At 38.8% G+C, this 22855-nt stretch overlaps 1 non-coding gene across 1 annotated transcript; it reads left to right on the forward strand.

The window, feature by feature from the left end:
• The first annotated feature begins 1220 nt into the window (after window positions 1-1220).
• Window positions 1221-1325, forward strand: LOC123573820 (small nucleolar RNA U13). The gene has a single exon (XR_006698552.2). It is a non-coding gene; the product is annotated as a small nucleolar RNA U13 (small nucleolar RNA).
• Window positions 1326-22855: the final 21530 nt, after the last annotated feature.

Raw genomic sequence — 22855 nt, forward strand, 5'->3', positions numbered from 1 at the left:
AAGACTACTGTGCTAGCAATGAGGAAGGCTCCATGGGCGTGGGACCCTCCTGGCCAGGTGTGGGATATAATCTCCTGGTGTGCCCATTTGCTTAAAGCGCAGTATTGGGGTGGGAGTTACCAGATTTTCCAAGTGTTGTGTGTCTCAGTTCCCCTGGCTAGGAAAAGGGATTCTCTTCCCCCTTGCACTTCCCAGGTGAGGGGATGCCTCGCCCTGCTTCAGCTCTCTCTGGACGGGCTGCAACAGCTGACCAGCACTGATTGTCCTGCACTCCCCAGTGAGATGAACCCAGCACCTCAGTTGATAATGCAGAAATCACCTGTCTTCTGTGTCGCTCGCGCTGAGAGCTGGAGACTGGAGCTGTTCCTATTCGGCCATCTTGCTCCGCCCCATGAAAACTTCTTTTCTTTATAAATTACCCAGTCTCAGCAGTTCCTCACTGCAGTGTGAGAACTAATACATTATATACATGCATGTATATATACACATATATATATGGTTCTACCCATTTGACTTGTTGTCTTGTCTCGAACTCTGCCCATTTTATGGGTGGTTCCTACTCACTTTATGTCAAACAATTAAAGTCAAAGTTTTTTAAGGCTTTAGTACATTCTAGTCTTTGTTATTTAGTGGTGTGTTTAACTTATCTACTAGGTTGTGATGATGCTAAACATGGGAGAAGATCCAAACATTCAACTCAAAGTTTCACATGAGAAAACATGGAAAGAACACTGTATTCCTCCAACAAAGAAAATAAGTATGAATTGCCAAAGAGTGATAGACACTGGTAGTTTACTCAAATCCTGGGAAGCATTCCCAGTGACAGAATTATGCATTGCCCTTTCTGGGCCAAATGCTGTAGACATGCCTGAACTGTAAGTGCAGGAGGACCCATTATAGCAACAGTTATCAACTAACCTCTTGTCCATAGACCATGATCAAATACCTTGTAGTAAGCAGGTGCTCCTGGCTGCAAGTTCTGTCTAGCGACTGAGTGGTCAGAGCACAACCAGTGGCAACTCTCTGGTAGTCATCTGAACATCTTTTAGAGAGTGGAGGACATTCAGATTGCTAGATTCTCTTCGGCTCTCATGTGTTCTCTCTTTCAACGTTTTTCAATGACTCAGCTCAGCTCCTGAATCATCCTTATTCTCTAAAATTAAAAAACATACTGACAGTATTTATGCCATCTAATCTTTCTTAAAAGTATTGGTGGGAAGATTCTTTTGTAATGTGTAAAGTGTAACGATTGGGTTTTTATGCTCATGTGTGAGATGTGCCTCCCTCAAACCATGTTACAGTATAAGAACATTACCCATCTGATATGAAAACATGTAAGAATTGATGGGAAGCTCTCCTTTCAGTGATGTTTATTTCACTGTCCAGAGCCTTAAGTAACCATCCAATTGATAACAATTTAATATTTCAAAGAAAGGGATAAATCTGGGTTGATGTGTTTGTTGTTTGTTTTTTGTAGCACTACCTACTTTCTATATCTAGCACATTTTTCAACATAGAACACCTATGAAACGAAATTTTTTAGAATAGGAAAAAATTATCTCAGATTTCAAAATGAGACAGAGTTTTTTGCTTCCTTTCAGCAATTATTTTGTTTCCCTTACAGAGAATTCAGAATAATATCAAGTTCATCTCTTTTATTTGACTGCTAGAAAGCTCAGAGCCAAATTTGCAGCCTACCTCAAGTGAATAATTTATATTTCAGACCGTTTATTATATATACTACCATTTTCTAGGGTTTTATTTTTCTACTTTCTTTTTCTCTTCATTCTGATTTCATTTTTTTTCACTCTTTATCTTATGGTCCTATATACTCACACATTTTAAGGTTTTCATTGTTGCTGTTAAAGAGATAATTATGCACATAGAATAACAAGTGTATACACATGTGCATACACAATAAGTTGCTCAGAGTATAATCAAACTCTTCTTTTAATGTCCCTGTATGATATGATAACACTTGAGTACAGAGTGACACACCAAGGCAAGAACGTGTGATCATATCTGCTGGTAGTGTAATTATGTGAAAGAATATCAGAGGATATAACAAACCTTTCGACAGCACCCAGATCTCACCTGCAGGGATATAAATCACTGCCTGCTCTTAGCTTATCTCTGTTCAACTGGTCACCACAATCCTGAGTAATTTCAGATGTCCCCAAACAATCAGTAGTCCTAATAAAAAGAAAGATTGTAAAGGAGAGAGAAATGAGGAGAGGGTACTGAGACTAGCAAACACAAACACTAGTGGCCCAATAATTGACTTCCTATTGACAAACATCATGACGAGTGAATTATTCACTTCTCTGATATTTCTGTGTTAGGGTTCCCTGAGGTGTATGTTTGTCATGTTTTCTCTTTTAAAAGGGCTAAAAGACTATTTTGTTTTTCTGGTTTTAAGTCTTTTTTTTCCCCCTGCTGGCAATATATGGTGATGCTTTTGAATACACTTTCTTCTTCTTCCCTCAAGTGACAGTGATTAATTCATCTTGCCCTGAAACCATTATTACAACAAATCACCCAGCATCACCAATTCAGGAAGCATATTCCAGTCATCTTCCTAGGGGGTTAATGCAGCTGGAAACAGGTACACTAAATTGAGGTGACTGTCCCTGGAAAACGGTGAAGGACTGAACAGACTCACTGCCATTAGTATCACTTCTCTGACAGTGGTAATTTTTACTTTGATTCTGCATGTCAGCTAGTGTGCCCAGCAACCACATGACAATGAAATAATGAGATGGCAACTTCTCCTCTGTCCAACCCATGGCCCAAGCCCTGTCTCTGGGAATCCTGCCAGGTACTTTTACTTTGCAGCCGCCTGCTTCATGCCAAGGAAGAGCGAGAAGAATTTGTCTTTTCACTACAAGATGCATTGCTTTCTCTTTGCTGCACAAGTTGGGAAGATTCTACTAGGAATAATGCAATATCCCATAGGGTGAAACTTAGATGAGGGGGGCTGAATAAATGTTTTCAAGAGTTTCTACCCTAAGGATTTGAATATGTGTTCTGCAGGAGGGAGGAGAAATGATGGGGAGTTGTGTTGATAAGTTAATAACTTAAGGTAGTTTACAGACAGGCAAACATTCTTTCTCCGAGATCTTAACTGACTCCAACACTGTGACACCAAAACTTGCTTAAATAGTGAAAGCAATGTTTCCTTTCTTCTACTAAAAACTGCATCCCATATATTTTTTGCTAAGGTGTATTTAGGATCACATTGCAGCTTCCTGAAGAAAGTAATCTGTCAAGAACTTCAGCCGTCCTTCTGAGAAGGAAACAGAGGATCGATGTACACTCTTCCTAAGAGGCAAGTAGGAATTAGGGACAAGTCAGACTGGCCCTGAAATACTCAGAAGAACGTCAGTTCCTGACTTTGAATGCAAGATAATGTTCATCTGTCCTGAGTATTATAATTCCTTGGTCATTGCGGCAACCTTATTGTTTGACTCACTTGGTAATTTTTCCCTTGATTTCCCTTCATTAGATGCCTGTAAAAGCCAAATACTCACGTCTTTGGCCTCACTTGCAGATGGGAGTGATCATTTTATACAATTCTGGCCAACAAAACCCAGGCAAAATGACCAAAAACCTTGAAAGAAAAGTGGCTGAGAGCAAGGGTGGGGACAATTTGGGTGAGGCAAGGTGGGATAAATTGGTTATTTTTCCTGATAAAAGAGCAAATGCTCCTGGCCTGGCTCATTTTCCCCATTTTCCCTTCTTACTGCATCAAATGAAATCTCTATGTATGATACGGTGGCAGCCATCTTGCAATCATGAAGCAACGAGCAAGGGAATTAAAGCCACCACATTAATCATGTTAGAGTGGAAAAAGAGAAAAAAGAAAAAAGAAAAAAAAGAAAAAAAACACTAAGTTTCCACCACTAGGCAGCCAAAAAATGCCAGAACTGTATAATCCTAGACTTTTTGTTATGTTGCAAAAATAAATTCTTATTTTCTTAAGATACCTTTCGTTGGATAAGCTGTTAGCTGCAGCCAAAAACATTCCTAATGAATCCCATAAGCATGGCCAAAGGTTTACACATTTGCAAAACCCAAACTCACTGTGGATGAAATAGTTTGTCAATGCTTATGAAATTCCAGAAAGCTAGAACTTGAGGAGTAAATAATGTTATGCCAAATTCTCATCAGATCAAAGACCTCGAATTAGTAGGAAAAAGCAGAATGTGAACAGCTAGCTCCTTCCAACATTCACCTCTCCCTCAGATGAAGCCTCACTGGTTCCAGAGAACTGGAGTAGAAAGGCAAAAAATCTTAAAGTATAGCCCACTTAGATGCATAAGTTCTCTGTATCCAGATATCTATGAAGCCACAATGTCTTTCTTGATCTCGAGATTCCAATAAAGACATATTTAAAGTTCTAACTAAAATACATAGTACTTACCCATTCTTGTAGAGACTGTGCATTGTCAGCTATCATGTTATACCATTAGAAATAAGCTCTTGGCTGGAGCTATGTAAAACACTGAAATTTTGTATTTGGTCAAAGGGAAATGGTGCATATGAGAAAGAAAATCTGGCACTTAGCAGAAAGATTCATTGCTGACATTTTCATTTGGTTGTTGTGGTGAGAAAATTCACAGTCAGTGGCTGTCAAATCCCAACATACATGAGTTAACATGCTCCAGTAGTTGACAGATGCACTCATTTTTACCTTCATAAAAGAGAATAGAACAGGGTAGGGGGAGCGTGCAGCAATGACCAAATCTAATTCTTCCTGACACTCATAGTTATGAAGTTTGGGGCAAATGTACATGTTAACCCCTAAATAAACAAAGACTTCAAAGAATGGGAAAAGGCCATAAAGGGATAAAAGGAATCCTAGAACTACACATTCACCCTTCTTTTCATTCCACTTCAACTTCTGCCTCCACCTTTGCCAAGTCTTATCAGATGAGTGCTATAAGCAACATAATTTATGTAAATAGAATACATTATGCAAATGCTTCCAACTTGCTTGCTACTTAGAAGTTTTGTTCTTTTATGTTTAAGAAACATAGCCTTTATCCCCTGGAATAGACAGATTGGTTATGTTTATGTTCTTAAAGCCTTCTGCTACTGTTCTGGGCTTTGAGGAAAAATTATTTTTTATTTTAAAAAATGTTTTGCCTTGCCTCTCATCCTCTTCTGTAAAAATAGCCTCTTTGTTTAATTCGGTGGTTTGTACACAGGCTCAATGATTGCAGTAGTGTAACAGAACCTTGGTAAGAAGGGTAGTACACAAAGGTAAATGCATAGATTATACCTTCTACTCTAAAGGGAATCTGTTGGTTTATTGGATGTGTATGAAACTGAGTAATTCAATTAATTCAGAGATCTCTGTGAGCTTTTGTCCCTGCTTTGTTTAAGTTATATTTTCAAATGTGAACTCGACGAAATTCTTGTTTGGAGCCATAAATAGAGAGGCAGAAAAGTATATGCTCTTTGTGTTCATACTCTCTCTATGCCTTAAAATGGCAAGCCAAATTACAATGAAATATAAGACAGCATGTTCCACTCTACACAAGGACATATTTAAAAAAAAAAAAAAAAAGCTCTTTCTGCTAACGTAAACTGCATTTTGTAATTTCTTATTTATATGTGTGCACATATATAAAGTATAATACATAGAAGAGGCAAAAGGCATAATGTCATGAAAAAGAGTATAAGAGATTATGTCTTTGTTTTAATAAATAAACATTGCAATAAGTGAATTATGAATTAAAATTCTCTTCCCACCCTGAAGAAACACATTTTTCAAGTTGACGAGTCATTGTAACAGAACTGCAAGCTTCAAGTCATTTAAAAATAGTGCTGTTTTAATAGAAGAGAACAAAGCATACTAAAACCTCCAATATGACTGATGTTCATTTTGCTACTTGATGACAAACCCAATCCAACCAGCCATGATTTAAGTGCATTCACTTTTGGACTGTCCAAAATAAATCCCCTTTGTTTTCTTTGGGCTAAATATTTTACTAAAACACCTTGCTTCCAGACACTGCTCTGTGTTTTTCCAGTTGCTTATAAATGATATCTGGTGACTTGCTTTAATACTTCATGGGTGTACAAATTAAACTGACACTGTTTCTAGTATTTTTCCTCAAATATTCAGCAAATATTTACTAAGCACCAACTAAGCGGCACACATTGTTCCAGACTCCGGGATTGAAACAATAACCACCAAAGACAAGGTCTCTGCTCTCATGAAACATGTGGTCTGGTGGAAAGAGACAATAAATAAACAAGTGAATGAGATGATTCCAGACAGAGCTAATAACTGAAATATAAAATGAACGATGAGATTGGGTGAGCAGGAGAATATGAGGGTTGAGGGAGCTTGGGTCAGAAACAGCCTCTCTGAGAAAGGGACATGGCACTGAAACATATGTTCTAAAAAGAAGATAGTCACATGAAGATCTTAGGGAAGTGAATTCCAGGCAGAATGGACAATGGACAACTGGAACAAGGGCTTTAAGATAGAAAACAAAAAATAAGAATAAAGAAAATCATGGCTAGAATTCAGAGAATGAGGTGGGGAATAAGAGAAGATAAAATCAGTGAGGATATTTGTAGACAAATCACTCAGATCTGCTTTGGAAAGATGTTTGGGTTTTATCTCTTTTATTTTTATTTTTATTTGAGATGGAGTCTTGCTTTGTTGCCCAGGTTGGAGTGCAGTGGCCCCATCTTGGCTCATACAGTCTCTGCCTCCCGGGTTCCAGCAATTCCCTTGCCTTAACCTCCTCGGTAGCTAGGAGTATAGGCGCACGCCACCACACTCGGTTAATTTTTGTATTTTTTAGTAGAGACAGGGTTTTGCCATGTTGGCCAGGCTGGTCTCGAACTCCTGACCTCAGGTTATCCGCCTTCCTCAGCCTCCCAAAGTGCTGGGATTACAGGTGTGAGCCACAGCGCCCGGCCTGGGTCTTATCTTAACTGGACTGGGAAGCCATTGGAGGATTTTAAGTGAGAAGTGATGTGGCATGAATTACGCTTTGAGCCTGTCACTCTATAAAGAGTAGAGGGTGAGAAAGCAAAGTGCAAGTGTGGAAACAGAGAGAATAATTAGGAGATTCTGTAGTATCGCGGATGAAAAATCATGTTGTCTTGAGCTAATGTTTAAACTGTGGATTAAGAGCCAATATTAATAAAACAAATTATACTTTTGTCCAGCATAAAACTACACATTCTATATTAAGTTTCTTTGCTTTTGACTCAAATTATATCAACCCATAAGATCATTATGGGGGAAATCACTTCATGAATTCATTTTGATAAATATAGTCTTTACAGGCTTATGGTTTGTAAGTGGGGAAATCGCTGTTTACAACAGTGATTTGGGGTGACTAGTTTTGTAATCACTAGACCACTAGCTGCTAAAATTCCTCAGTTAGACATCCCTTACCCACTTTGCTTTCAAGCCAGTTGCAAGCATACCAGAAAGTTAGGTCACAATTCAAACCTTATCAGCACTTTACCTTAGAGTTATTAAGTGTATCAGATCCTTTGCTGTGGACTTATTTTTTAAAAAGAGGAAGAAAGAAGAAAAAAGATAAAAACTGGACTTTTGAGGGTAAGACAGGAAATGTCTACCATAGGAAAATGCAAAACAATGGCTGAGCCTGACATTCCAACTATGAAACTCACCTATGATACAACCCCACTCCAGCCCAAAGGACAATTGGGAGAAAGGGAGGAGGTGAGCTCTATGCCAAGGTCAGCCTTTGGGAAAAGATAGGATTTTTACTCACCCAGGAGCCAAAGATAAGATTTGAAAGGCTCACCACTGCCCAGGATCTGGTTCAGCCTCCACAGAGAGGTGCCAGGCTCCTGGCTTTAGGTACTGGTGCTTCTGCAAATGTTCAAGTTAGGTGCCGAAGCAACCAGAATCAGAACAAAGGCTGGGTCTCCAGCACGTGGGTCCTCCAAGTGAACCATCCACGTCCATTGACACCAACCATGGTGGCAAGGAAAAACAATCCTGAACAGTCTACTTAGGCTCAGGCACCTTTGGGAGCCTGCTACGTACCTGAGCTTAAAAGAGACATGAAGAGATTAAGCCTCTGAAACATTATTGCTCTTTAATATCTTGCTGGTAGCATCTTGTTTCTTGCCTTAACTCTTCCGATTTTACACTTAAAAGTGATTGTCTCCACATTTTTCTTCAGTGCACGCTCTAGTTTCCAATTTATATGACATTCTTATTTGTGTATCACGTCATTATGCAGTTCTTTATTCAGCTAATTTGGCTCCTTCTCACCCTTTATTTTTCTTGTATAAAAAGGTTACATTCGCCTTTCTCAGGCTAATTTTCAACTATAATACTGTTCTTCCTTTATGTTGAATTATTAAAACCCTTGCTGGAATTTCCACACAGTGTGAGAAACAGTAACACGGAAAAACAGATGCAGCACACAAATCTAAGGCAGTTTCTACAACACAAAAGAAAAGCATGAAGAAAGGCTCTGGGGGTTGACCCAGTCTGCAACTATTATTTTTAAAGCAAGTAACTGCTGATTGTTTTATTTCTGGATCTTTCTCTCTGAATTTTAAACATGTAGGAGTCTAACCACATGGTGTTAATAGTGGTGAAAAGAAAAGAGAGAATCACCGTTAATTTCATTACCTGAAATAAACATTACTGTTTCTGAGTGTTATTGTTGTTGCTGTTGTTATTTTGAAAATAATATTGTTAGGAGTGAATTCAACCATTTAGGTTTTCCTGAGGAGGGTGTTTAAACCAGTTTATATGTGAGGTTTCAGAAAATATTTCCTGTAGTGGTGGTAAATTATTTAATCATTAGATGCCAGAATGTGGTAAGGATGACACAAAGAACATTAAGGTAGATGGAATCATCCTTATTCAGTCAGCATCTAGCTTAAATTAAACTAACAAATCAGAAAGTGAAAATTATGGGGAAAGGAAGCCTTACAAACACTGGATAGGGAAAAGTGTATGTCATAGCCATTTCCAGAGGGTCCAAAGTAATACAAAAAGATTTTCCAGGATAGAAATGGTTTGAAAATAAATACCAAAGCAGAGGGGAGAAAGAAAACTTGACAAGTTCACCCAGGAGATGTGCACAAAGATATATTATTCATGCATAATGTAAATACTTCATTTTTTCAATAGTTGTACAGTTGTCTGCTTGTCTTTTTTAATAACTGTGTCACATGTCATCTATCTTAGATGGTTAGTTCTTAAAGCAGTGATCTCCAGCCTTTAGAGAATTGAAAATCCCTATTGCTTGTTATGTGACAACTGCTCTACCCCAACCTCTCTACCCCAACCAGAAAAAGTAAGGAGAGGATAAGAACGTTTAAAATTATGTGAACTTTCATTTTATGTAAATTGAAACTATTCCGGTTGAGAGGAATTTTATAATCCCAGCTGGGATAACCAAAGTCTTCCTCCCATCCTCTTCCCACTGCATATTATAAAACTGAGGTTGCAAGCCATTGTCTGAAGGGAAAAGTTGCACCTAATAAAAACTTTCTTTCTGAATTTTAAAGACGAAAAGAGTCTAACCTTCTAATAGTTGTGAAAGAAAACAAAAAGAAAAACAATGCCCTTAATCTCATGTAGTAAAATAACTATAGTTTCTTTTTTTGTTGTTTTTGTTCTTACATTATTTTAACATTATGAAATAAATACATTATTTTAAGCTCTTTGTTTTAAACAAATTCAGAAGCGCCTAACGAGTGATAAATGAAAATTTCCATCATTTCTCATCTCTCATTCCCAAACCTTCTACCTTCCCAGAGGCCAGATCTGGAAGCATCTTGGTGCATGCTGTTCTCAGATTTACTCTATGGATTTATACATAGCCATGTGTTTGAATGACGCATATATAGCTTGTACTGTCTTTATAAAAATAGGTCATATCATACATATTATTTAGCAATTTGATTTTTTAAACTTAACAGTATAATTTAGAAATTTTTCCATGCTGGAACATCATTCTTTTGATTGCCTATATAACATTCCATCACACTAAAATTCCAAACTCAATTCAACCACACTCCGATATTTAGGTTATTTCAGCTTTTTGCTCTAAAATCAATACCCTCACAAGCAGTGTGTATGTTGTACATGTGTCTTTGTGCACGTGCTATATTAAACAGATACCCAGAAGTGAAAGCAGTGGGTCAGGGGACACTTGAAATTATGATAAATACTGCCATGTTGCCTCCAAAGCTAATCTCATCTGTATATACTGTTGCTTAAAATTGTGTACCTGACCTTTTTCATAGTTTTGTAATATTGGGCACATAAATAAAAAATACTTCAACCGTTTCTCTGTTGTTAAATTGTAAGTGGATGCTGGTTTTTCACTAATATGAAAAGCAATGCTCTGGTGAAATTCTCTGAGCATATGGGTTTTCAATGTTTTAGGTGATGATTTCTTAGCATAGTGTATCGTTCATGTATACTACTGAATCCCTTTGCAACTTACATGATTTTATTACTTGTATGATCCTATTCACTAAACTTAATATTCGAACCTAAGGAGATGGAATATTTTTTCTATATGTATATTTTCTAGGATTTGTTCTTTTGAACATTAGGTATATAGGGACTTTTGTCAAATTATTAAGAGCATGAACTCTTTAATAAAACTCTTGACATCATACAGCAGAATGGAAAACAGTACGGAGATTCCTCAAAAACTTAAAAATAACACTACTATATACTCTAGCAATCCCACTTCTGGATATATACCCACAGGAAATGGAATCAGTAGCTCAAAGAGATACTGACACCTCCATGTTTACTGCAGCATTGTTTACAATAGCCGAAGTAAGGAAACAGTCTATGTGTCCATGGACAGATGACTAGATCAAGAAAATGCCAGATGTACATATTATACACACATATACATACACACACACAAACACACACACACACTGAATATTAGTCAGTCATGAAAAGCAAGAAATCCTGCCATTTGTGGCTACATAGACGAACCTGTAGGATATTATGCTAAGCGAAATAAGCCAGGCACAGAAGAACAAATACTGTATGATCTCACCTATATGTGAAATCTAAAAAGGTCAAACTTACAGAAACAGAGAGTAGAACAATGGGTTGCCAGGAGCTTAGGGTTGGGGGAAATGGGGAGATTTTGGTCAAAGGACACTAACACAGTTACAAGATGAAGTTCGGGAATCTGATGTACAGTACGGATGGTATGGACATGTATATTAATTTGATTTTGATAATCATTACACAATGTATACATATATCAAATTATCACATGAATCACCTTGAATATATATAATCTTTATTGTCATTAATATTTTAAAATTAAGAAAAAACTATTAACTGTATACTTTTCTGTATTTTCTGTTTTAAAGAAGTTTCTCTAGGTTCTTTTTATTGTTTTACTTTGGCTATGTCCTTTATAATGGTTACAACACAATTATAAAACAATAATAATAAATAACATTTTGATATATTTACTCTGTGCCAGCTATACTTAACACTTTGCTGATAAAGGAACTAAAGATTTTCTCAACTAAAATCTATAGGTTTGTTTCTTATCGTTTCTTCTCTCACTTTAGAGCATAGAAAGTCAATCTCTTTTTAAAGGTTTTAACAAATTTCTACTTTATTTCCTTCTACCTTTTCTAAGTTTTATTTTCTGTTTCATTGAAATCACTATATGTCTATGGAGTACAGTATGATGTTTTGATACACATATACATTGTATAATGATCAAATTATGGTAACTGGCATATCCATCACTTCAAACATTTGCCATTTTTTTGTGATGAGAATATTCAAAATTCTTTCTTCTAGCTATTTTGTTGTTGTTGATGTTGCTGTTGTTGTTGTTTTTGAGAGGGAGTCTCATTCTGTTGCAAAGGCTGGAGTGCAGTCGTGCAATCTCAACTCACTGCAACCTTCACCTCCTAGGTTCAACCAATCTTCCTGCTTCAGCCTCCCAAGTAGCTAGGATTACAGCTACTATGCTGAACAGTAGAGACCGGGTTTCGCCAAGTTGTCCAGGCTGGTCTTGAACTCCTGACCTCAAGTGATCCGCTAGACTCAGCCTCCTAAAGTGCTGGGATTACAGGCATGAGCCACCTTGCCCAGCCTCTTCTAGCTATTTCAAAGTACACAATATTTATTGTTGCCTATAGTCACCCTACTGTGCAATGGAATACCAGAACTTATTCCTCCTATCTAAGCGTAACTTTCACCCATTGACCAATTTCTCCCCATCCTCTGGTAACTGCTATTCTACTCTCTACTTCTATTAGATCAACTATTTTATATCCCACATAAGAATGAGACCTCTACCTATAAATAGTTGTCTTTCTAAACTGTCTAGATTTATCATAGTATATATTGTCAAACAGCTTTTCAAATCACCAGTCACAACAGTGCGCAGTGAGGCCTTCTGTGGTTTGGATAGGGTTTCCATGGCACCCCATCAAGTCCACATTGAAATGTAGTCCCCATTGTTGGAGGTGGGCCTAGAGAGAGGTGTTTGGGTCATGGGAGTGAATCCCTCATGAATGGCTTGGTGCTGTCCTCCCAGGAATGAGCGAGCTCTCACTGGATCGGTTCTCACAAGAACCGATTATTGAAAAGAAAGCAGCACCTCCCTCCCCTCTCTGTCTTCCTTCCTCTCTCACCATGTGATGCTCCCCTTCACCCTACACCATGAATGGAAGATTCCTGAGACCCTCACCAGAAGTAGATGCTGACGCCATGCTTCTTGAACAACCTGCAGATACATGAGCCAAATAAACTATTTTCTTTATAAATTATCCAACCTCAAGTATTCCTTTATCACAACACAAAGGGACTAAGACAAGACCAAAATAAATGCAAAGAAGTGATGGTGATAGAACAAGAGAGGAAGAAGATCATATAGTTGTGTTCACAAGAACTAGAAAGAAGGTAGTAGGATATGAAAAAATAAACGTACCCATAAGCCATAGAAATTTGTCTACACATATAATGTAAATTTTGTTCTTATTACACTTCTATTGCAAAACATTAATATTATTCTATTACTACTTACTATTTTTGAAGCAATGTGCTTAACACATCAAGGTACTTTTAAAAAGAATAAGATTGCTCTTCTGAAGAACGGTCTTTCCCTAACCAGTTGTAAGCTCTTTGGGAACACGATCCATGCTTCTACATCTTTTATACCCCCTACATTGCCAAGAACACAACACAAGGCTTGCTGTGAAGCATTTGGTGAACACTGGTCAATAAGTGTAATGCAGCACTTCACTGACTCCTTTCATAAATATTCTAGAATCCATGTGGCAGACACTGCTGTAGGCACTGGGTGGCTTACAGTGTGCACTGTCCACAAAACAGGAGCAGTCTTTGCCCTCATGGAGCCTATATTCTTCAGGGGGAGATTGCATTTTTTCAAACAAATTGTAATTACTAATTATAAGTGCTCTGAAGGAAAAATGCAGGGCCAGGTAGAAGAGATGTCCAAGAAGGCTTTCTTGGAGAAATGACATTTGAAATGAGATCCAAAGCATGAATAGGAGTTAACCAGGTGAAGGGGGAGAGGCAGTGAGCAGGTAGAGGAACAGTTTACACAAACTTGATGCACTCTAGAAGCAAACCTTTCAGGCGATCATCATAGTGCCTCCCTAAGAACATCAGGACAAGGCCGTGGAGCAGGTGGGAGCAGGGGAGAATAATGAGAATAATTACACAATCCCATAATATCAAAGAAATTAGCTGAAAAGGAAAGAGTTTAATTACTGCTAGTTGTTCCACCCAGCAGACACCAAGTAACTGCCTTGTCTATGTTCTTAAGCTCCAGAGACTACCCCAGCCACTGTCCTTGGAAGCTTTAGCCATTCTGGAATCATAGACCAGTGATTGATTAGGATTCCCTACTGTCTGGTTCCTAAGATGCCTACCAGCAACATAGCCATAAGTAATCCCATGTCTTAAGCTAAACAAAAAAGAGTACTTTCAGACAAAGTTGTAGAGAGATAAAACCTTTTGCCTTATTTTCTCAAACTCTGCTCATCTTGCATTTTCACCTCTATCACCATGACAACATATATGCAAAACAAATAAAGTATTTTTGCTTCTAACATAGGGTAGAGAGGAAGAACAAATCTAAAACAATGTTACCTTCACCCCACAAGGAAGATCTTGTCTCCAGGTGATGCTCATGTCCCTGTCATTTTCTCTAGGCTCTGGGCATGGTGTGACACCTCCCCAGGTGCACTGAAAATGTCAATTCATGAGATCCTGGGAAGTTGGTATCCTTACAGCCCAAGTCCAAGTTTTTTTCCCAATGTCTAATATCGACCAACAAAAGAATGTAATTACTCAACAATTACATACTTATTAGTAGGTGGTGCTCTCTCTCTCTCTCTCTCTCTCTCTCTCTCTCTATGTCTCTCTCTCTCACCTCTCTCTCTCTCTCTATGTCTCTCTCTCTCACCTCTCTCTCTCTCTCTCTCCTCTCCCTCTCTCTCTGTCTCTCTCTCTCGACAACTTACAGCATTGATGAGGGAGAAAAAAAGGAGAAGATACAGGTCATGGAAGCCTGAAGCCATATCTTTGCTCTATTCAAATATCTGCCTTTTTAGACCTACCCTCAATAGTGACTGGGGTGAAAGGTGACTATTTTCATTGTATTTAAAATGCCAGTTGCTTTGGTTTGTCAAAGTCCGAAATGAAATGATCTTTTGAAAAGAGTTTCTGAGGTATGTAACACTCAGGTTGCATCTCCTGTTTTGAAGATCAAGGCAATTTTCTCATGCCCTTTTCTCAGCTGTAATAAAAGCCCTATTTTTCAGTGGGAAGATGGATGGAAATTCCTCCTCACAGACGCAGTGCACCATCAGGCAGGCACTCTCTCATTGGAGTGGCATCTTTAGTCCCCAGCGGGTTGTTCAGTGTCAGAGGCTCCAGGCTTGATCAACATCCTACACATTTTCTTGACAGATGGGTATCTTTGGCACCTCAGCTAGTAAACAACAGCACCAGTGCCCATGATTACCTCCTCATCTCTTCTGCCAAGCTATAAGAAAAAGGTTTCTCTTGCCTTTAAAAAACTGTAAACATTGTTCCCTATTTTAAATTTTTTTTGTTATTCTAAAATAGATCCTAAAGATACTATACTCAAGTTTCGGTTCTTTAATGCATTTGCTTTGGTAAACACTATGCAGAAAATATCCACAAAGGACTCAAAATCCATTAAGAAAGAAATAATGTTGCTTCAGATTTGCAGGTTGTTTTGATGATCACTGAGTAGAGTTAGTATTTCTCCCTCCCCAGGCTAGAAAGGAGAGCCAACAGAGACTCTCAGGGATCCCAAGTCAAGTTTCCCACCCAAAGAAGGGCCCATCAGAATTACTGGGGGAAATTTTTCAAACCAGTCATATGCTTCCACAGATGATTGAGATGTACTTCTCTCACCAGCTAAGAACCATGGAGACAGACAGCATGATTTAGTAGTAATAGCCAACATTGTCTAAATAACAGTTGATGCATTCATTACCCATGTGATATCAGACAAGTTAATAACCTTTCTTCACTTCAGTTCCTCATCTGCAAAATGAAGACACTGATACCTTACAGAGTTATTAATTATGGCTAGGCTTGGTGTCCCCATGCAAATCACATCTTGAATTGTAGCTCTCATAATCCCTGTGTGTTGTGGAAGGGATCCAGTGGGTGGTAAATTAATCATGGTGACAGTTACCCTCCGGTGATAGTGAGTGAGTTCTCATGAGATCTGATGGTTTTATGAGGGGCTATTCCCCCTTCTGCCTGGCACTTCTCCTTGCTGCCACCATGTGAAGAAGGACATGTTTGCTTCTCTTTCCACCATGATTGTAAGTTTCCTGAGGCCTCCCCACCCATGCTGAACTGAGTTAATTAAACCTCTTTTCGTTATATTAATAAATTACCCAGTGATATGGTTTGGCTCTGTCCCCACCCAAATCTTACATTGAATTCCCATATGTTGTGAGAGAGACCCAGTGGGAGGTAATTAAATCATGGGGTCAGATCTTTCCCTTGCTGTTCTTGTGATAGTGAATAAGTCTCATGAGATCAGATGGTTTTAAAAAGGGGAGTTTCCTTTCACAGGCTCTCTGTTTCCTGCTGTCATCCATGAAAGATGTGACTTGTTCCTCCTTGCCTTCTGCCAGGATCCTGAGGCCTCCCCAGCCACGTGGAACTGTAAGTTCATTAAACCTCTTTCATTTGTAAGTTGCCCAGTCTCGGGTATGTCTTTGTCAGCAGCATGAAAGCAGACTAATACACCCAGTCTTGGAGATTTCTTCTCAATAGCATGAAAACGGACTAATATCGTTATTATGAGATTTAAATTAGATGAGCACAGTGCTTGGTACATAGTAAGCACTCCACAAATGTCATTTTTCTCTCCACCTATGACAGAAAATAAGAAAGCTTGGGTGTCAGACAAAACTGGCTGCCCATTCTTGTCAGTCTACCGAGTTAACATTGTCATTCTTTTGAAACCATATGTTATTTGACACATCAAATACATCAATTTCTACACATATAAGTCAGATTTATCTCTTTATTTTTAGAAAGCAATGGGTAGTGAAAGGAAAAAGAGAGGGTCAGAGGATGAAGAGATGCGGAAAGACAAAGAGAACCAAATTATCTTGGGCTACTCTGGGCTGGGTGCTTTCCAGATATTTGTATCCACTTAATTGTTCACATTCCTGTTAGAGATAGATAGATATTGTTGTCCCTGGTGTAGAGATGAGGAAGCTGAGACTCACCCAGTTCAGAGTTAGAGCATATTGGAACTCAATGCTCATTTTTCCATATCCTTTATACATTTTCTGCATTACGGTGCATTGCCTTGCTCCTCTTCTCCATTTAATTCTTCCCTTCACTGTTGCTTCTTCTTCTTCTTGTTTGTTTGCTTTCTACCAGCATTCAACTAGTATCAATGATCTGTTTCTCAAAATAACCTGAGAAACCTGTGAATTACTTTTGGTAATAATTCATGTAGGCCTAAAGAACGGCTTCATTAGCGCTCAGTAGATAATGAATATTACAATTCCATTATTACTAATATTGTCACTAAAGACTTAGAGGATTGAAGATATGGAGAGTTAAAGGAAATAAGTTAGTGATGAATTTCACAAGTGTTCTTCCTGCCAACTACTAATAAGGTATATGGAAATCCATCCTTATAAAGTTGTTTCCCTTGAGCAGATTGTTGATGTGATTCAAATATTGAAAATCAATGTTATACATGTCCATACTTTCAAAATATTTGATTCACTAGTTCGTTAGCACATTTAGTACAAGATGCTTGGCAGAATGATTGATCACTTGGAATACACATGAATAAATAAAATTACAGTAAAAAAGCCTTTAGACTTGTTGATAATTTTCCTTTTTTGAATTCTTAAAATATTCTTGTCATAGTCTCTAACAAAAAGTCTACAGCTAACAGTGATCTGGGTTCTGACATGTAACTATCCTTTTGCTCTATGAAGAACTTCAAGAAGCTTCTAGAATAAGGCTGTGATATCAGAGAACAGGTAAAGAAAATTTCAAGGACAGAGAATTTTATGGACACGATTCCCACGTTACAAAGGCACCCAGAAAATTGTAGAAAGCTCAATCCTAGTTCTCTCAACCCAATTCCTTGTTGGGCATGTTATGTAGAGAAGGCACCAACCCAGAGGGATAAATTTCCCCCACTAGGGCTTCTTGAGCACATCCTATTAACCAGAGAATAGGGAAATGCTTGAAAGAATAAAGCCCAATCCCTAAAAGCTATTGGCTCTTCATATTAGCCAGCTCTAAAAATTATCCCATATCAGCACTATAAAGAGGGACATAAGCAATTCAAAATTGCTTCTAGCTAATAAAATATTTCCCCTTGCTCAGTATTCATCTCCCAATTAACGGAATGGATAAAGGAAAAATTTACCATTACAACAAAGCACAACCCCACCTCTTCAGTTCCATCTCCCTGGAGGATGACAAGTGTATTACTAAATGTGTTAATCAACTGGGATGGGAATACTCTGAAAAGTATGGACACATAACATTGAGGTGCAATATATGAACCACCTCAAAACCATATTCAAACAAAATTATAGTAAAAAAGTGGAATTCCATATTCCAAATCAGTCTATTTAGTCTCTTTATAACCTCATTGGTAATGTTCCCCATCTAAAATGTTCTCCATAGGATTCTTCATGTATGGAATCCTATTCACTCACATCAAAATCCAACTAAAATGTTACTTTCTCTACTAAGTTTTTCTTTACCATCTGCACCATTTCCTTCCCAATAAATGAATCATTTGTAATGATCAATTACTCCTATAAAATTCAATTTGTTATTGATTCACTCAACAAACATTTAGTGTACACTATCATGTATAGTCACTGTGCTAAGGGTGGGAAGTCAAAATATAAATTGTGACAGTCATGATCTCAAAGTTTTGAATTTTAAAAGATTCAAGCAGTTTCTTAATTCTTAATTGTACTATAATGAGCTGAACGGACTTACAGAGAGATGTACATGTTTGCAGAGCATATTATGTAACTCATAGGTGAGGTATAACTTGGCCTCAAAGGGTGGGGTCTAGGGACTTCATTTAACTTGTAGCCTCCCTCACTTTGCATTTACACTGTAACTTGTTAGTTATGTTTTCATAAGTGATTTCATGTTATCCAACTAGACCGAAAGATTTTTGCACACCAAAACATGCCTTTAATTTCTAAAAATTCTCTTAAATATCCTAAACAATATTTGACACACACAGAATACCTGTGTGTGTGTCACAGGTATTAGAATACCAAACTATTGATAATAGATGGATTAGTTGCATATCTAATAACTAGAAGAAATTTTCTAGAATTTTTGAAACAAGAAATTGCAAGCTAAAAGAACTTCAGGCCAGTCTTCAATAGTATTTTGTTTGTTTATTTGCTTGCATAGAGTTTTAAAATCTTTAACCTATGCTCATTATTTCAGATTTGATACACGTCACATAAAAACCTAGATTTATGCACTGACTTGGAAAATCAGACAACTGGGTAGAATTTGTACAAATTCCCTCATAGCAACAAATGACTGGATTTGAGAAGGAGCTATCATCATATTAGGGCTTTCACTGTCCAGGTTCCTAGTGTCGACTGAGATGATTTTACTCATTTGCATTACCTGTGAGACCTCTGTATATATTGACTTTGCAACCTATTCTAAGCATGGAGATCTTAGTAAAGGATTTGTCATCTCCAAATTCCCATGTGCCCCAGTTGAGCAAATAATTTGCATTCTGCATGGCCTGCATGGCCTGCATTCTTTACTCCACATTTGAAGGCACTATCAAGGACTTAACCATTATTTATGGGAGAATAGAAAATAAGAGGGTGGCCTATACAAGTGGTATAAACTGAGGGCACTCATGGCTTAGGAAGAAAAAATTGTTTCTTATTTTATTCTCCAGCTGAGAGCTGTCTACCTATGCTACGTTCTCAAAAAAATTTAAAAAGTAGGGGAAGAAGAAGAAAGAAAAACGTGCTTTATCCAGCCAGCACTGCTATTACAGTGAATGCATGAGTTCATTTTGGGGCTCAAACATTTTGTAGAATTTGCTGGGGTTTCTTGTGGGAGGAAAACAAAGTACATTAACTTAGCCTTTTGTTATTAATAAAAAGAGTATGAATAAATGAGACTCATCCTTGAATCTGCAAAGAGTAATGTCACCCATTAGACTACATTAACAGGAAGATTTTTCTCTAATAAAGTCATAGAAATCTAATTCATCATCATCAACCACAAAACTAATCATCCTGCTGGATACCTGAACAGATAACAAACTGGCAGCTGAGAGATTCAGGAACACACTCATTTTTTCTGGGCTTCAACTTCTTGATCCATCAAATGAAAGGGATTAGATTATGATTTCTGAGATTCCTTTAGCCCTAAAACTTGATGATTTATTCAAGGCACTTCCTGGATGCTAAAGATTTGAAGAAATATAGACAGTTCTCTATTCTTTAGGAGTTTTGTAGAGGAAGAGGGGTTCCTAGAGAAACACAACAAATAGCTTTTCCAGCTGGTTGTACCCAATGCCCAATAAGAGAACAGACAAAAAATACAGAATTTCTGGCAAGATGGCTGAATAGGAACAGCTCTGGTCTGCAACTCCCAGCGAGATCGATGCAGAAAGCAGGTGATTTCTGCATTTCCAACTGAGGTACCCAGTTCATCTCACTGGGACTAGTTGAACAATGGGTGCAGCCCCCAGAGGGCAAGCAGAAGCAGGGTGGGATATCACCTCACCTGGGAAGAACAAGGAGTCAGGGAATTTTCTCCCCTACCCAAGGGAAGCTGTGAGGGACTGAACCTGAGGAACCGTGCACACTCCAGCCCAGATATTCTGCTTGTCCCATGATCTTCGTAACCCACAGACTAGGAGATTCCCTCTGGTGCCTACCCTACCAGGGCCCTGGGTTTCCACACAAAACTGGGCAGCCATTTGGGCAGACACCAAGCTAGCTGCAAGAGTTTTTTCTTTTCTTTTTTTCTTTTTTTTCTTTTTTTCCATACCCCAGTGGTGCCTGAATCACTAGTGACACAGAACCGTCCACTCCCTTGGAAAGGGGTGCTGAAGTCAGGGAGCCAAGTGATCTAGCTCAGCAAGACTCATCCCCACAGAGCCCAGCAAACTAAGATCCACTGGCTTGAAATTCTCGCTGCCAGCACAGCAGCAGTCTGAGATCAACCTGGGACACTGGAGCTTGGTGGGGGGAGGGGCGTCCACCATTGCTGAGACTTTAGTAGGTGGTTTTACACTCACAGTGTAAACAAAGCAGCCAGGAAGCTCAAACTTGGCAAAACCCACTGAAGTTCAGCAAGGCTGTTGTGGCCAGACTGCCAGAATTCTCTCTGGGCTGGGCATCTCTGAAAAAAAGGCAGCAGCTCCAGTCAGGGACTTATAGATAAAACTCCCATTTCCCTGGAACGGAGCGCCTGGGGAAGGGGCAGCTGCAGACCCAGCTTCAGCAGACTTAAACGCCCCTGCCTGACCGCTCTGAAGAGAGCAGAGGACCTCCCAGCACACTGTTCGAGCTCTGCTAAGGGTCAGACTGCCTCCTCAAGTGGGTCCCTGCCCCCCGTGTATCCTGACTGAGAGACACCTCCCAGTAGGGGCCAACAGACATCTCATACAGGAGGGCTCTGGCTGGCATCTGGCAGGTGTCCCTCTGGGACGAAACTTCCAGAGGAAAGAATAGGCAGCAATCTTTGCTGTCCTGCAGCCTCCACTGGTGATCTCCAGGCAAACAGGTTCTGGAGTGGACCTTCAGCAAACTCCAGCAGCCCTGCAGCAGAGGGGCCTGTTAGAAGGAAAACTAACAAACAGAAAGGAATAGCACGTCCACTCAAAGACCCCATTGGAAGGTCACCAACATCAAAGACCAAAGGTAGGTAAATCCACAAAGATGGGGAGAAACCAGCACAAAAAGGCTGAAAATTCCAAAAACCAGAATGCTTCTCCTCCTCCAAAGGATCACAACTCCTCTCCAGCATGGGAACAAAACTGGATGGAGAATGAGTCTGATGAGTACACTGAGGTGGGCTTCAGAAGGTGGATAATAACATACTCCTCCAAGCTAAAGGAGCATGTTCTAACCCAAGGCAAGGAAGCTAAGAACCTTGAAAAAAGGTTATTCGAATTGCTAACTAGAATAACCAATGTAGAGAAGAATATAATGACCTGATGGAACTGAAAATCACAGCACGAGAACTTCGTAAAGCATACACAAGTATCAATAGCTGAATCGATCAAGTGGAAGAAAGGATATCAGTGATTGAAGATCACCTAATGAAATAAAGCAAGACGACAAGATTAGAGAAAAAAAAAATAAAAAGGAATGAACAAAGCCTCCAAGAAATATGGGACTATGTGAAAAGACCAAACCTACATTTGACTGGTGTACCTGAAAGTGATGGGGAGAATGGAACCAAGTTGGAAAACACTCTTCAGGATATTATCCAGGAGAACTTCCCCAACCTAGCAAGATAGGCCAACATTCAAATTCAGGTAATACAGAGAACCCCATAAAGATACTCCTTGAGAAGAACAACACCAAGACACATAATCATCAGATACACCAAGGTTGAAATGAAGGAAAAAACGTTAAGGGCAGCCAGAGAGAAAGGTCAGGTTACTCCATCAGACTAATAGAAGATCTGTCTGCAGAAGCCCTACAAGCTAGAAGAGAGTGGGGGCCAATATTCAACATTCTTAAAGAAAAGAATTTTCAAACCAGAATTTCATATTCAGCCAAACTAAGCTTCATAAGCGAAGGAGAAATAAAATCCTTTACAGACAAGCAAATGCTGAGAGATTTTGGAACCACTAGGCCTGCCTTACAAGAGCTCCTGAAGGAGGCACTAAACATTGGAAAAGAACAACTGGTACCAGGCACTGCAAATACATACCAAATTGTAAAGAACATCGACACTATCAAGAAACTGAATCAACTAATGGGCAAAACAACCAGCTAGCATCATAATGAAAGGATCAAATTCACACATAACTATATTAACCTTAAATGTAAATGGGCTAAATGCCGCAAACAAATTCAAAGCCTGGCAAAGGACAAGAAATAACTAAGATCAGAGCAGAACTGAAGGCAATAGAGACAAGAAACACCTTCAAAAAATCAATGAATCCAGGAGATAGTTTGTTGAAAAGATCAACAAAATAGGTAGACCGCTAGCCAGACTAACACAGAAGAAAAGAGAGAAGAATCAAATAAAAGCAATAAAAAATGATATAGGGGATATCACCACTGATCCCACAGAAAT

This window comes from Macaca fascicularis, chromosome 5 (genome assembly GCF_037993035.2).
Source record: "Macaca fascicularis isolate 582-1 chromosome 5, T2T-MFA8v1.1".
NCBI lineage: Eukaryota > Metazoa > Chordata > Mammalia > Primates > Cercopithecidae > Macaca > Macaca fascicularis.